A 14,793-nucleotide genomic window follows, 5' to 3' on the forward strand; every position below is an offset into this window, starting at 1 on the left:
CAATTGTCCTTCATCATCAATAGCTTGACGGTTTCAGAAAATGCACATGTTGCTGTCACATCCCCCTCAATCAATCTCAATCTTACCTGGTCATTAGGAGAGCACCTTACAGCTATGAAGATGAGCGTTCATAATTCTTTCAGGTAATAGAAAAAGAAATCACGCCTAGGTAAAGGCAGGTAAAGGCTTCATAAAATATTATCTAAAATAACTCTTAGATGTACTTCTGGATTTTCGGCAAGTCCAATTACATAATATAAAAACTGGCGCTTTATGTTCTAACTGGCGTGTGAGTGACCGCTAACAGAAAATGCTGATCAACGAAGCCAATGGAATTAGATTATAAGTGAGTATGAACCTTATTTACGGTTAATTCACATGATGGTGGAAACCCTGAACACGTAATTCACATGACGGTGAAAACCCTGAACACAATATTTCTTACGCGAGCTGTTGATTTTACTAATATAATGACGTCTTCCTCTAAAAATGTAAAAATTTGATAATTGATATTTGTTTGAGAGCAAATTTTTAACTGTATAGCATTATTATTGATTAATTATGATTTCTATGGCTGTTTATGGTGACACAAAACAATTTATTGCCACTTCTTTGCTTTTTACGTCATTTGACTCAAGTAAAATTTTTGATTGAAAGAGCAATCGCACGTCCTTGGGGATTTGAGCGAAGATCATTATTTGGAAAAATCAAAATAGATGAATGTTTTTCTTTCTTGGATGCTCACTAGTGTTTTGATGCCTTGCATATCAAATTAGTTGGAGACTTGCTCAGAAGGTTGCTTCAAGCCTGGCATATCACACCCCAGAAAATATGCAGGGTAAGAAAGAAGCAAGAGTTTTGACTAGACAATCACTGTTTGTCCATCAACTTCAGTTTCATTTTCCATACCTAACATTGATAATGAAAAGCATCAGGGTCTGTTGTTCTGTCCCACAACCATGCTTCAGGATTTGGCATTAGATGTCTATTCTACACTGCTAGTGCTTCTATTCTGGTTCGTTGTTTATGTTTTCTGTTGATGTAGGTACCTACCTTACCTAACCTACCCATCTTTCTTAACCCCTTGCAAGGGCTTGTGTAGGCATGCGATGCGCATCAGGCTTCAGGCCTTCGGCCTAAAGCCAGATACACAACCACTTAGCCTATGATGCTTCATGAGCTTGAGAATCTATAGCCCATTGCAATGTGCTTTTGGCTATATGTTTCAACTAAAAACAACTTATTATATACTATTTGGTTGCATTTCATCACGGCCGGCTGACGGCTGGCTGCCCACAGTTTGCCACGGCTGTGGGCGGCTGTGGCTGTGGAGCCACGGCTGCGGGGCGGCTAGGCTGTGGAAAATTGCAGCCGTGCAGAACTCTAGTCTGAGACCCTCAGGTCTAGGGTCCTAGGCACAGGGGCCCAGTTTTTTGAAGTGACTACTTAGGTACTGAGCTGACAATGTTTGAAAGGGCCCGGCTATAAGAAATTGCGAGGAACAGGGATCCGGTTGAAACAGGGCATGGATCCGAAAAATGTAAGAATACAAAGGTCTGGTCAAACGGGGCGGCTGGTTTTTAGAGATGCTCTGACACAAACCTAGTAAACAGGGGCCAGTTCTAACAAATTCGTGGTCTTTAGGCCTCCTCGAAAGAGGCCCGGATGTAGGTATCAAACTGTTACCAGAAGGGCATATTTGGATAGGGTTCAGTTAAACTCTGCTAAAACCTCAGTCACAAGGGCCCGGTCTGACGGGCGGGCCTCTAGCGAGACCACCCGGAGGCTCGGGCCCCTGGTGGACGCGGCCCAGTTCTAAGGCCAAAAATCTACGCAAGGGGCCCGGTCGGACGGGGTTTAGTTCTCCGAAATGTCTAGGCACAGGGCCCCAGTTGAAAAGGGATCAGTTGTAACTTGTAAGAAATGGTTAGCAGGAACAGGACAGGGGTCCGGTTGAAACAAGACCTAGCTCTGAAAAAATGTGCCAACTTAAGGGCTTAACGGGGCCCGGTTCCTAGAAATGCTTGGACACAGAGACCCTGCAAACAAGGGCCAATTTTAAGAAGTTCGTAGCTTTTGGGCCTTCTCATATGGAGCCCGCCCCCGGCGATGTGAAATTTTTAACAGAGGGTCCCGTTGGGAAAAGGTCCAGTTTAGTTCTACTAGAACTCGGTCACAGAGCCCAGTATGACGGGCACGGGGTCCAGTTCAGATGCATGTCATGGTAAGACCGGCCCCAAAATCTAAAAAGAAATGCATAGACTCGGATGACGGCTAGGGGCCCGTTCGAATGGGGCCCGGTTCTGACAAGTGGCACAGGTGCCGTTGCCCGGTGGGACAGTTAAGCATGTGATGTGATCACATGAGGGCCCGAGGGATGAAATAAAAGGATGAGCACACTAGGGGCCTCAGACGGGCTGCTCCCGCTCTGAGAAACGCCACCTTAGACACAAACGACAGGGCGCAAAAGAAAACAGGACTCAGTCGGACGGGAGTCCGGGACCCTTTTGGCTCTCCGGTGGTTGTAAGCACTGCCTTTATACAGGGACCCGGTACTTAGCAGTGCCACTAAGGTACCCAGGTGCCTGGTCGGACGGTCGCACACCGGTCTTGGTTCTCAGTCAACTCCCGTACTCCCATGCACTATGAAGAGTCCTGGCTGGAACCATTTAGATAAAAAAAACGAAAACGAGAGCGGCCTCGGTGTGGCGTGCCGCTCACACACTGTGGAGGGGAGCAATGTCCTCGCTGGGGTGGACGGTGCTGTTTGCTGGCCCGGCCGCGGGCGCTTATCTAACCTCAGAGAGGTGCCAGCGCCCTCTGTGCCCCTCCCTCGTGTGCCGGGCACCTCCTGTTGGCGGGGCGGAGGTCGCCTCTATCGCCAAGTTAATGTAATTTGCACGCGGAGTCGACGTGAAATGACCATTAACGTTGACGTCGCCGGCGCCTGGATGTTGTGATATGCTTGAGCTGAGCTGAGGGCGGTACCCGTCTCTTACCTCGATAGATTTGGCGTAACGCGGCCTCGACCTCCGCCAGCTCCTTTTGCGTGTGTTCCAGCTCTCCCTAGCTGAAAGACGCCAAAGCTTTGCCCAAATGTATTAAACGATAACACACTAAGCGGCCGATGCGGCACCGTGGCAATGTGCCGGTGTGCATTTATGGGGGCGCGTCGGAGGGAGCGTCGCAGAGACACGTCACCGAACATGATGCGCGAGAGGCCGTAGTGGCGTTCAAGGCTATATCGCCGTTGCTTCTGAGATCGGTGGGAGGGGGCGGGGCAATGGGGGGGGGGGGTCGGTCGGAGCGGGGCATCACTGAGCGGTGTGGCCGCCGGGAAGCCAGGCGAGGCCGTTGCGAGCGGGCTGTGGCCATTCTTATAAAGAAAAAGGACGGAGGGACGGAAGGAAAAAAAGAACTCAATGAATTAAACGATTCCGTCCTTATTGGTTATCATAAAGGTTCCGTCCCTCTACCCCTCCCCCTTCGTTGTTTTGCTAGGATGCGTTTTTCGTCTAAATGATCAAGAGCTTTAGTAAATGAAACTGGAATTAGTTCCTGCAACATTTTCTTATAAATTTCGTCACAAAGAATGCAATAAGACTAAGAAAATACTGTGTGATCGCTATATAGGTATACTAAAATGAGAACCTGCGATTATTTGGGATCATATTTGAATTTTTATGGGACCGGGGGCTGTTGTCTGCTACGATACATAGCCTTGGCGGCCTTGGCTACGATGAAGGATAATATACATAGATAGGCGAAGTATGTAATATGTTGTAGTCTTTCCTGCTAGGCTGAAACCCACCAAAGATTGTTTTTGCGTATAAATGTGGTAATGCCTATGTCTTACTCAGTGATAGGGTGTCTAATAAGCGGTAAGGGAACAACGCAGACACCCTGAGTTAGCGTGGCGGCTCGGGACAGGCGGTAGAGATAAAAGAGGAGGGGATACTGATAAGGCATCTTATCGTTCTAGGGGACGACGCGGCGCGCGGCGAACGCGCGCCGCGCCGCCACGGCTCGGGATGAAAGGGAGGGAGAGAGGGAAGGAGTAGGTAGAGAGAGACGGGGGCGCAGGTGTTGTTTTGACGAACTGCCACGCTAAAGAGGGGGGAGGGGGAGCGGGGGAAGAAATGGCCTGTGGATCTTCTCTGTGTGGGGACAGCGAGGACAGTCCAGCGAGAGCGCTTGAGCGTGGTGGGGTGTATAAAGTGCTAACGAGAAGTTGTAGTGCCACATGACTCAGACCTCCAACCGTGATACCAGTCGAGGCGCCAGAGGACACAGGACACAGGCCAGGTGAGGGTGGAGCTACTGGGAGGCAGTTGCAAACAGTAAACACCTACCACTTACTGGATATTGCATCTCAAGGTGTCCAATCCTGCCTGTTAATGTGTATGCCCGATAAACAACGATAGCTGCAGAACGATAAGGTGGCGGTCTATAGGTACTTGGTCTGCATGTCAAATTGACTAATTTTCGTGTGAAATAACTCCCGACCAATGTCATACAGCTCACATATCGATTAGCATGCAGCCTGAAACACATTTCGCACAAGTTGCTCTCGCAACCAGCTAAATATCGTACCAATGCCGTAAAAAAGCGCTGCCGAAGTGCAACTCTATTTCTGGTGCGTTATTTTTCACGAACAACGCAAAGTCTTACGTCACCAGAGGCGTCTTTGTCTCTTTATGATACGGAAACGCGTCCTTTTGGGTGGGGGTAGCGTCAATCTGGCTTCGTTCTTTTAACAGGTTCCGTCTTTCGTCTTCGTCCTTTTATGATAACCAAATTCCGTCTAATCTCAGAAATGACGGAGCGTCCCTCCGTTCTTTTCTTTATAAGAATGGCCTCTGAGCGCCTGTCCGGCTAGACATAGCGGCTGTCGATGAAATTCACACCATCCAGGGTTGGCTGGGCTAGGAATCGGCGGATAGAAGCCGGCACCGGGGTTGGTTCCGGTCGGGCGTTGGGCTGTAGTGCACGGAAGCGGGCCCGCTGCAGGCGAGAGAGGGCGTCGGCGGTGCCATTATCATGCCCGGCTACGTGTGTTACTCGGAACACAAAGTACTGGGAGGCGGCGAGGTAGGCGAGCTGTCGCAGCAAGGACATGAGGCGTGGGTCCCGACTCCAGCCCTTTGTGCACGCCCCGACGACTCCGCTGTTGTCGCAGTGGAAGGTGATGCGACGGCCGGACCACTGAGCCCCCCACAGTGCACAGGCGACCAGGATCGGCACCATTTCCAGCCATGTTTTGCTGTTCGCCCAGTCAAGGGCGGCAGGCGGCCATAGTTCCGAGAAACATTCCTCACCACACATTCCGCCGTACCCTACATGGGAGGCATCCGTGTGCAGTATTGTGTGAGCGGGTGGGGTCCAGGTGGGGTGGAGCAGTGGCGCGACGCCGTTCCAGGTAGGTAGGAGGCACAGCCACCAGTCGAGATCACGTTTAGTGTCCCTGCTTAAAGTGACCCAGTGGTGGGGCCGAGAGACGGTGTGGGCAGTATCCAACAGCCTGCGGAAAAAACTGCGGCCCGCGGGGAAGCATTTTGTGGCGTGCACGAGCTTGCCAATGAGGCTGAGGAGGTGCCGCTGCCGTACCTTGCGTGCTATGCGCACGGTGCGGAGGCTGGTGACGATGTCCGTGACCTTGCGGTCGGGGAGGGAGATAGTCAGGGCTGTGGTATCCAGCACGCAGCCCAGCAGCTCCATGCGTGTGCTGGGAGGCTGGCATTTCTCGTCCGCCACCGGGACACCGCACGCGTTGCACAGTGCTCGGAAGGTGTTATAGGCGGCTGCGCAGAGGGGGAGTCGGCGGGGGAGAAAAAGAAGAAGTCATCCAAGTAGTTGAAAACCTTTGAATTCTTGGAGTGGAAGGATACGGCGTCGCGGAGCACGACGGCGAGGTCGTTGAAAATGGCGCATGCCGATCGGAGGCCGAACGGGAGGCGGACGTCAAAGTAGTACTGGTCACGCCAGTGGTACCCAAGAAGCCACCAATCCTCAGGGCGCACCGGTATCAGACGAAAGGCATGTTTAAGGTCGGCCTTGGCCAGGAGAGCGCCGCGTGGCCCGCAATCAAACAGAGCGGCAATGGCCTGATCCGTGGTGACGTACTGTATGGAAAAGGTGTCGCGGTCAATATGGTCGTTAACGCTGTGACCGTCCGGCTGAGAGAGGTCCAGAATGATCCGTACCGTACCATCGTTTTTTGTCACGAGCTCCAAGGGGATTGCAGCGGAAAGGGTTGAACGGCGGGGAGGGGAACGGTCCGGCAGCGTGACCCCGTGCAATCTCGAGCTGCAAGGCGGTCGTGAGAGCTTTAGGATACATGCTCGCCGAACAGTTGTTTGGGCGAAGTGAGCCGGTGAGTGGGCCGGTGTAGCCTATGTTCGCCCCATGTAGTAGCCGGTCGGTAACCGTGCGCAGTAGGGCGGGGTCGGTGAGTGGGGAGGACAGCTGTGCGAGCGTGTGGGGAGAGACCGGCGGATGAGGGTGGTCCGGTACTGAGGCGGGGGCGTTACCCACCGTGGCTGCCGCGCGGCCTGGAGCTAGTAGCGGCCCGCTAGGGGTGTCATTAGCGGGCGCGGGGCGTTTCCCTGGGCTGAGGGGCAGGCGTGGGCTGGGTGCGGGCCGCCGCAGCTGGTGCATGTGTGGGGGCGTCGACATGAGGCGCCGGCAGAGCACCGGACCGGCCGTTATTCCAGCGGAAGCACGGCTCGGGGAGGCCGGGGCGCGGCGCCGGACGGCGGCCGGCGGTGTCGGGACCGAGCGGAAAGCCTGAGAGCGAGCGGCGGGACGCCAGGAACCCTTGCACGCATTCGGTGAGCTCTGCCGGGCTGTGGTAGTCCTGCGGGTACTGTGCTAGGTGCGTCCGTCCCTGGCCGTCCAGCTCCCTCAGTGCCGACAGGGTGAGGCCGGCTGCGTGACCGTGCAGCCACACCGCGTACATGGCCCATTGGACGGCCATCGTCGGGAAAAAGTAGGAGCGGTAGGCGACCAGGATGGCGAGCCCGCGCAGGTAGTCGGCCGTAGATGTGCAGGACTGGGCTGGTGCAGTCCCGCCGCGACCTCCAAATGGGCGCGGGTGTAGTAGGTCGTTGATGTCCACAACCTTTGTGCGGTTGCGGAGGCGGCTAAGAGTATCCGGGGCGACCGTGGGCAGCTTAAGACGGCGCGGTGGCGGCGGTTGTGTGGACTTTAATGGTGCCTTGCTTGCGCGAAGAAATTCCACCGTCGGCCCAGGACTGGGCGGCGGGTTGGTCTTTCGACTATGTCGGGCGTCTCCTCTCCGCCGCTTATGGCGTGGCGGGGCAGGCGAGTCTGACCCGGACTCGGAGTCAGAAGTGGGGGTGTCTGCGTCGGACGGTGTGGAGTCGACGTCGGAGAGCGGCAGAGTGTCGCTGTCGCTGGTGGCCTCGATTGGAGGTGAGGCAGGCCCGGCGGGGCGCGGCGTCTCCAAAGCTTCCGGCGGTGCGGCGGTGGGCTCGACGACCGGGTCGGAGCGGCGGGGGCCTGTAAGCGGCCGTGAAACGGTTGGCACGGGCAGGTGACGACGACTAGGGGCACAAAAAAGGGGGTACCGCGAAACATCTGGGCCTGATGGCTGCCCGGCATACGATATGAAGGACGCAGTCGAACATGTATTGTATTGTATTGACAATTGCTGACAACTCCACATCACTCATTGTGGCTATTCTGTGTCACAAGTCAAAAGATAAAACGATCACCGGGAAATATGGTTGAGGGGTAAAAACAGGCACACAGTCAAACAACACTCATCGTCAGAAAATGCTAACCCCGTCCACCCTCCCCACCCCTATTTCACACCACCGACTTGACTGCTCGCTTAAAGCGTGCCGGGTTCAGCTCCAATGTGCTCGCAGGCAGTTCGTTCAGGAGTGATGCGGCACGGTAGGTAAAAGACCGCTGGCCGGCGGCTGTACGCATGAGTGGAGGCCGCAGCCGCCGGTCCTGCCGGGTACCACGATCACAGCGCTGACGTGAGTCCACAAATGTCACAAACTGGGATGAGATGTCCGTGGGCTCCCCGCACACAATCGCCTTCTGAGCCACAGTCATGGTGGACACGTCACACATCAGTCGAGGGGAGATAAAACCAAGCTCCTCCCGCGCGCGAGACACATGGTCATACTTCCGCAGGCCAGTGACGACTCTGGTGGCGAAGTTAACCACGCTCATCAGTCTAGCGTCATTCTTGGAAGTGCCACAGCCATAAATCGCAATACAGTACCTCACGCACGAGAGGACCAGGCCGTCAACCACCGTGCGCATCACATGCCGCGGGAGGAGATGCCTCAGGTGGCGGAGACCGATCAGGAGGCCAACACACTGACGGACAACAGCACTGACGTGGTCGTCCCAAGTCAGGTGACGGTCGAAAAGCACGCCAAGGTTTTTAACGGACGGGCTCTCCTGAACGGTCTCCCCACCGACCCGTACGCTGACAGGGGATAGGCCGCGGGTGTTCTGACGAGTGCCAAGGAGTAGGATTTCGGTTTTGGATGCATTTAGCTTGAGTCCATGGGCATGGAACCATGATGACAGGGCTTGGAGAGTGGTTTCCATGCGATGGATAAGGGAAGGAAGGTTGCGTTTGGAGTCGGATATCAGGATTTGGGTATCGTCAGCGTACTGGGTCACATGAGCGTCCGGCGCGTGAAGGCTGAGGTCGTTGGAGAGGATGGTGAACAGGAGAGGACCTAAGAATGAGCCTTGGAAGACTCCCATGGTGTTAGGAAGGGGAGATGAGACCACCCTGTCACCGGAGGAGGTAGCGATGGAGACGGATTGGGTATGGCCGGAGAGATAGGCGGAAAACCAGGTAGGATCAATGTTGTACTGCTGAAGTTTGGTAAGGAGCAGAGGATGGGGTATAACGTCAAAACACTTACTGAGGTCCAAAAGGCATAGGAGTGACAGCTGACTGCGGTCCATGTTGTGAAGGATGCGGTTAGTGACAGTGAGAAGGGCGGTCTCGGTGGAATGATTGGGACGGAAGCCGTGTTGGGAAGTGGAGAGGAGGTGATTGTCGGACATGTAGGCAAACAGCTGCCGCTGCACCACACGCTCGACAATCTTGGCCATGACAGGAACGATGGAAATAGGACGGTAATTGGGAATAAGGGCAGGATCGCCAGACTTGAAAATAGGATGCACCAGGGAGTGTTTCCAGGCCGCGGGGATATCGCAGGAGGTAAGGCAAGTGTTGATAATGTGGAGAAGGATGGGACCGATGACGTCAAAAGATAGGATAAGGATACGGACACATATACCATCAGACCCGCACGCACCGGAACGCTTCATGGAGAACATCACCTCCCGCAGCTCGGCCAGAGTCACGCCAGACACACGGTACCCACACGCACCCACTCGCGGCAGCCGGCACGGGACAACGGGCGGCGGCCCGAGGTCCGTCAGGCCGGCCGCCACACGAGGTCCAACGTTAACAAAAAACGAGTTCATTTCGTCCGGTGTGGCAGAGGGGAGACGGGGAGAGGCACTCCGCTTTCCGGCGATGACTGGGCGGACAACACGGTACAGAGAACTGCTCCCCTGGTCTCGCAGTCTGACCTCTATGTCCGCACGACAGTCACGCCGGACAGCAGACCTCACTCTCCGGTCAAGGTCACGAAAAGCCGGTGACCTCCCCTCGCGGCGCAGCACACCCCGCCGCTCTGACATGAGCTGTAGTGTCGCAGCGGTAACGGCCGGCGCGGTGGGGTTCCGAATCGTCATAGACCGGAAAGGAGCGTGCGCGTCAATAACAGGTAAGAAACGATCGGTAAAATAGGACCACATACAAGCGACAGAAACACTGCTAAAAATACCAGACCAGTCTACACGGTGCAAATCATTAAGCAGGTCAGGACGACATAGACGTTTTAGCGATCGCGACCGAATACGAGCAGGTTTACTACGACACTTCGGAATAGATAAAAGTAAACGAACGTAGTTGTGGGGGCTAAAAGAACACGGATAAACTGCCACGCGCCGGACAAGGTCATCAGAGTTAGAAAACACAACGTCTAAAAGCGATCCGGATGAGAATGTGGGCTGATCAACAAACTGATGAAGGTGAAAAGACTGAAACATATCACAGATACGGTCTTTACTGGGGTTCGGGTCGGTGTCTAAAAGATTACAGTTCAGGTCTCCCATGACAATAATCGAGCCGGGATGGTGGAGAAGCACTCGCTGGTATTGCAGCTCCAACTCGTCGAAGTCGGCCCGGAGTGCGGCGGCTGTCCGGCGCGGCGGCCGGTAAACCGCGGCGATGGTGAAGTGCCGGCCGGCCGCTGGCTTGACTCGGAGCCACAGGGACTCGAGTCGGCAGTCTGTACAGTCAGGTGATGGCTGGTCGATGACAGTGACCTGGTAGCTGTCCCGCGCCAGGACAGCCACGCCCCCGTAGCCGGCGTCCCCGGGACGGTCGGCACGGTACAGACTGTACCCGGGGAAGGTGACGAGTCGGCTCACAGTGGCGGATCGAAGCCAGGTCTCAGTGAGAACGTAAAAATCAAAGTCGTATCGTCGCAGCTGGTCTTGTTGCAGCGAAGTAGTCTTGGGCAGAAGGGACTGGATGTTGAGCATCCCGACTAGCAGATTCCGCTGATTGCCGCTGACGGACGAGCGCCGCCAGGCCTGCCCGCCCCTGCACCCCCGGCGCCTGGCGCTGGCGCCGCGCCTGCCACGCCGGGTAGCGCGTCCAGCCGGCGGCCGCTCAGAGCGGTCAAGGTCACCGCCGCGGTGGCAGGGCGGCGGAGCCAGGGTGTGCTGGGGCAGGTCAGAGTGCCGACCGCATCGGTGCGCAGAGCGACGACACGGTGCGGGTAGTAGCGGTGCAGAGCGACGGTCGTGAGATGAGGCCGGTGTCGCAGACGTCACAAGCAGGTAGGTAAAAACCAGGAACAGCAGGTGCCGAGCGAGATCACGGTGCATAACGGCGTCTGCGAAGCTGTCGAGTCGGTAGGCAATCACACCACCTCAATCACTCCTCACTCACTCCGAACACGCTCAAAGGAGTAGGCGAGGTGAAAAACGGGTAGGGAGGCTCCGCAGCGGAGCGGAGCTCCCGGCGTCGCAGCCGACCGCGGGCGCGGCGCGCAGGGAACTGGGGAGGTCGTGATGTTATGATTGAGATCGTGATTGGGTTAGCGAGCCGTCTATCGGCAGTGGTCGTGGGGCAGGGATGTGCTGGCAAGGACGTTTAATGAGTTAACGACCGGCTGTCTGGTGAAAGACGAGGGGAAATTGTAGAGTCACTGTGAGAAAAAGAATTGGCCTCGTCGCGACGCAAAAACACCAACCCTTCCCGGAATCGAACCGGCCGCCTTAACGACAAGAGCCGTCTACGCACGGCAATACCCGCGGCGCTAACTACTACTCCACGAGGGACGCGAGGGTGAGAGCAGGGCGAGCGCGATAGAATGGGCACCGGTGGGAAAGGCAGCGCTAAGCAAACGGACGGGCGACTAGGGGGCGCGGGCGGCGGCCCGGGACGAGAGGGTAGCCAGGCCGGGGTGCGCGCGGCGGGGCGGAGCTGGTGGGAGGGAGGGCCGCCGGGAGACAAAGACACGGCCGGCGGCCTCAGGCGGTGGCAGGTGACAGTCCGGCTCGGAGAGACAGCGCGGCGGCCGGCGGGCGGCGGACGGGTTGGGGGGGGGGGGGGGCCGGGCGGCGGCCGGCGGGGCGGCCAGGCGGCGGGCGGGTCGTGGCAGACGGCAGGACAGCCAGCGGTAGCGTCAGGTGTGACGGTGGGCTGTCGGCGGCGGCACGACAGCGGTGACGACGAACGTAGCGGGCGTGACAGTTGGGTATGTCAGCGGCGGCGTGACTTGTTGGGTGACGGGCGAGGCAGGGATGGCGGCGGCAAGACCGAGGTCTGTCGGCGGCGTGACGGTGTAATTGACAGACGAACAGTCCGTGTGACAGAAGAGGTAGTCAGCAGCGGCTTGACCACGTATGACAGACGGGACAGGCCGTGCAACGGGCGAGATAGTGGATTGTCAACGGCGGCGTGACGGCATAATAGCAGACGGGAAATCTCACCGGCGACGGGTGAGATGGTGCGTTAGTAGGGCATGGCGGGCTGGCCGTCCGAGAAACTCACATGACATAAGCATGGGACGCAGCTGCGGCGTGACGGCGCGGGACGTGTCGGCGGTGAAAGACAAACAAAGGGGCAGCAATCGCCACGTGATCGCCACGGCAGTAATCGACACGCAAATGGAACGTGGACCGCTCTGAAATGTCCAACACAAACAATACGAGGGGGGTCAGTACGCAGGCACGGAGCGCCCGCGGGACTAAAGATGGCTGGTAGTGGCGTCGCTCGTGACAGCCTGGACACAAGGGGGAGACGCCAGCAGGTAAATGCGTGACTTACCGGATGCCCTTCCGCGTGTGGAGCGTCCCATCCTCGGGGGATGATCGCAGCGGCTTCAGCGCGCACGCACGAAAACGAGAGCGGCCTCGGTGTGGCGTGCCGCTCACACACTGTGGAGGGGAGCAATGTCCTCGCTGGGGTGGACGGTGCTGTTTGCTGGCCCGGCCGCGGGCGCTTATCTAACCTCAGAGAGGTGCCAGCGCCCTCTGTGCCCCTCCCTCGTGTGCCGGGCACCTCCTGTTGGCGGGGCGGAGGTCGCCTCTATCGCCAAGTTAATGTAATTTGCACGCGGAGTCGACGTGAAATGACCAATCTTGCATTTCGGCCCTATTTAGGAGGCATGCTCACTGGGCTCAATATCACAGAGCTAGTGATCAGTTTGCGTCAATTGAACACCGGGTGATTACCGAGCTTCAATCAAAACTTTCCGATTCAAACTCTCGGGGTTATCGTGCATGTAAAAGGGGCCCGCTCAACAGAATGCCTATGAAATATGGATAGATTTTGAAAATGGGTGGGGGGCCCGCACACCAGGGGGCCCGCTTTGAAGGCGATGACCCCCGAAATGAAATCCTGGCTGCGCCACTGCGGTGGCGGACCCGGACGCGCTGCCGACCGGCGTCGACCAGCGCCGCGAGGCCGGCGGCGACGGCGGCACCGCGCCACCAGACATCACTGCAAAGTACACCCCAATCTAAATATCAATTAGCGTACAAGACGGATCACATAGGTGATCTGTTATTGCTTCGTGCTTATAAAATGATAATGCCGATTTGTATTGCACGTCGTTCACTCGTACTGAAACTGTTAGATTCATTTATTATTAATACCACACCTACTATTGGACGTCAAACCCCTCGAGACCCCACTTTTTTGCGATAATTTTTAAATGCGTGAACTCTCGTTGACGATATTCTGGCAATGTGTGTTTCAGAACCTGCCGACACTTATTACAAAGGTATTTTGGCACGAAACGATAATGAAAGGTACTTCTCATTCACTCGTAATGCTAAGGTCAATTCAGGCCCGGGCAGAGGCTTGCGCTCGGCCACACTCGAGCCCCGCCACCAGCGCCATCTGTTCTAAATGCCATCTACCAGCGCCCGCTACCGCTACCAGCTACCGCCCACCATCACGCCTGGACGGAGCGCGAGAAGCGAGTGACCGGTCGCCGGGCAAGAAGCGCCGGAGGGGTAGGGCGGAGCGTAGCGCTGATGTCATTACGTGGCTCCACCCCATGAGCGCGTATCCTTTACCCAAACAGCAGATTCGTTCCGTGAAATTTAACATTACGAGTGAATGAGAAGTCCCTTTCATGATCGTTTGGCGTCAAAATACCTTAGTAATAAAAGTTTCGACAGGTTCTAAAACACACATTGCCAGAATATCGTCAACGAGAGTTCACGCATTTAAAAATTATCGCAAAAAAGTGGGGTCTCAAGGGGTTTGACGTCCATAGTAGAACCCAGAGCGGCTTGCCGCCACGTGATATTGCGATGAACTTTTTCACCTGTTGTAAGAATGCTCGCAAACAATGCAAGACTCATCAAGCCAATAGCCAAATAGATCCTTGCACCAATGTACCAAATCGATTGAAGATTCGTGCACGGCACACTGCACATTATAAAAGTACCCAGCGCCCTCAGTGCACTTGCCTACCTGACCTGTCGCCGGACTGAGCCTGATCGTCGCCGAACAATGACTGCGTCTCGCTCATCTCCAACTGATCTTCCCAGTCGAATGACTAAAACAAACAAATGAGAGCACAACCGGTCAGAAACAGCACCAGATTTAGCACCGTCCGACGAGAGAAAAATGTGCATGTAGATAAGTCGAAGGAACTGCACTTGTATACTAAACAAGAATTTCACTTCCATTATTAACCCGCGCCCCGTCGGGGGGGGGGGGCGAAACGGCCCCCCTGTCCTTTTCCGTCGATATCTCCTAAACGGCTGGAGATATCGCCACCAAACTTTCAGGACCCCTCCACGCATCAATTCTGCACATTGTGACCAAACATTTTCCAGAGGATATGATAGGTTGGCCGCAAATGACGTCAGAATGACGTCATGTTCTGCCATTTTCGACCGAAAAAAGAATTTCGCGAGAAGAGCTGTCAGGCCTACAGCTTTGAAGATACAGAAAAATGATCAAGACATTAAAGGTGTAGAATTGACAGCCCTACGGGGCGCGGGTTAAGAAGTGGTATCTTTCATTAAAAATAAGATCAGTCATTTTCATGAAAGATTCTAGTATCAGCTTCTGCTGAAAGCTGGGACCATAGTACACAGTCCCCACTCCCAGGGTCTCTTTGACCAGTCTGCAGCCATATAGTTAAGAAACCAAGGTCAGAAACGTACCGCGTTCGAATCGGAAGT

The 14,793-nt window shown here is 55.6% G+C and overlaps 1 protein-coding gene across 1 annotated transcript in view; it reads left to right on the plus strand.

The window, feature by feature from the left end:
• Positions 1–10,847: 10,847 nt before the first annotated feature.
• The window catches only part of LOC122374440 (TBC1 domain family member 25-like), a 106,073-nt gene continuing 102,127 nt past the window's right edge, over positions 10,848–14,793 (plus strand). The window contains exon 1 of the mRNA XM_043353209.1: positions 10,848–10,920. The gene's annotated coding sequence lies outside the window, so the exon portion shown is untranslated. The remainder of the gene's footprint in view (positions 10,921–14,793) is intronic.

The sequence above is a fragment of the Amphibalanus amphitrite genome, unplaced genomic scaffold (assembly GCF_019059575.1).
Source record: "Amphibalanus amphitrite isolate SeventyFive unplaced genomic scaffold, NRLGWU_Aamphi_draft 001657F_arrow, whole genome shotgun sequence".
Taxonomy (NCBI): domain Eukaryota; kingdom Metazoa; phylum Arthropoda; class Thecostraca; order Balanomorpha; family Balanidae; genus Amphibalanus; species Amphibalanus amphitrite.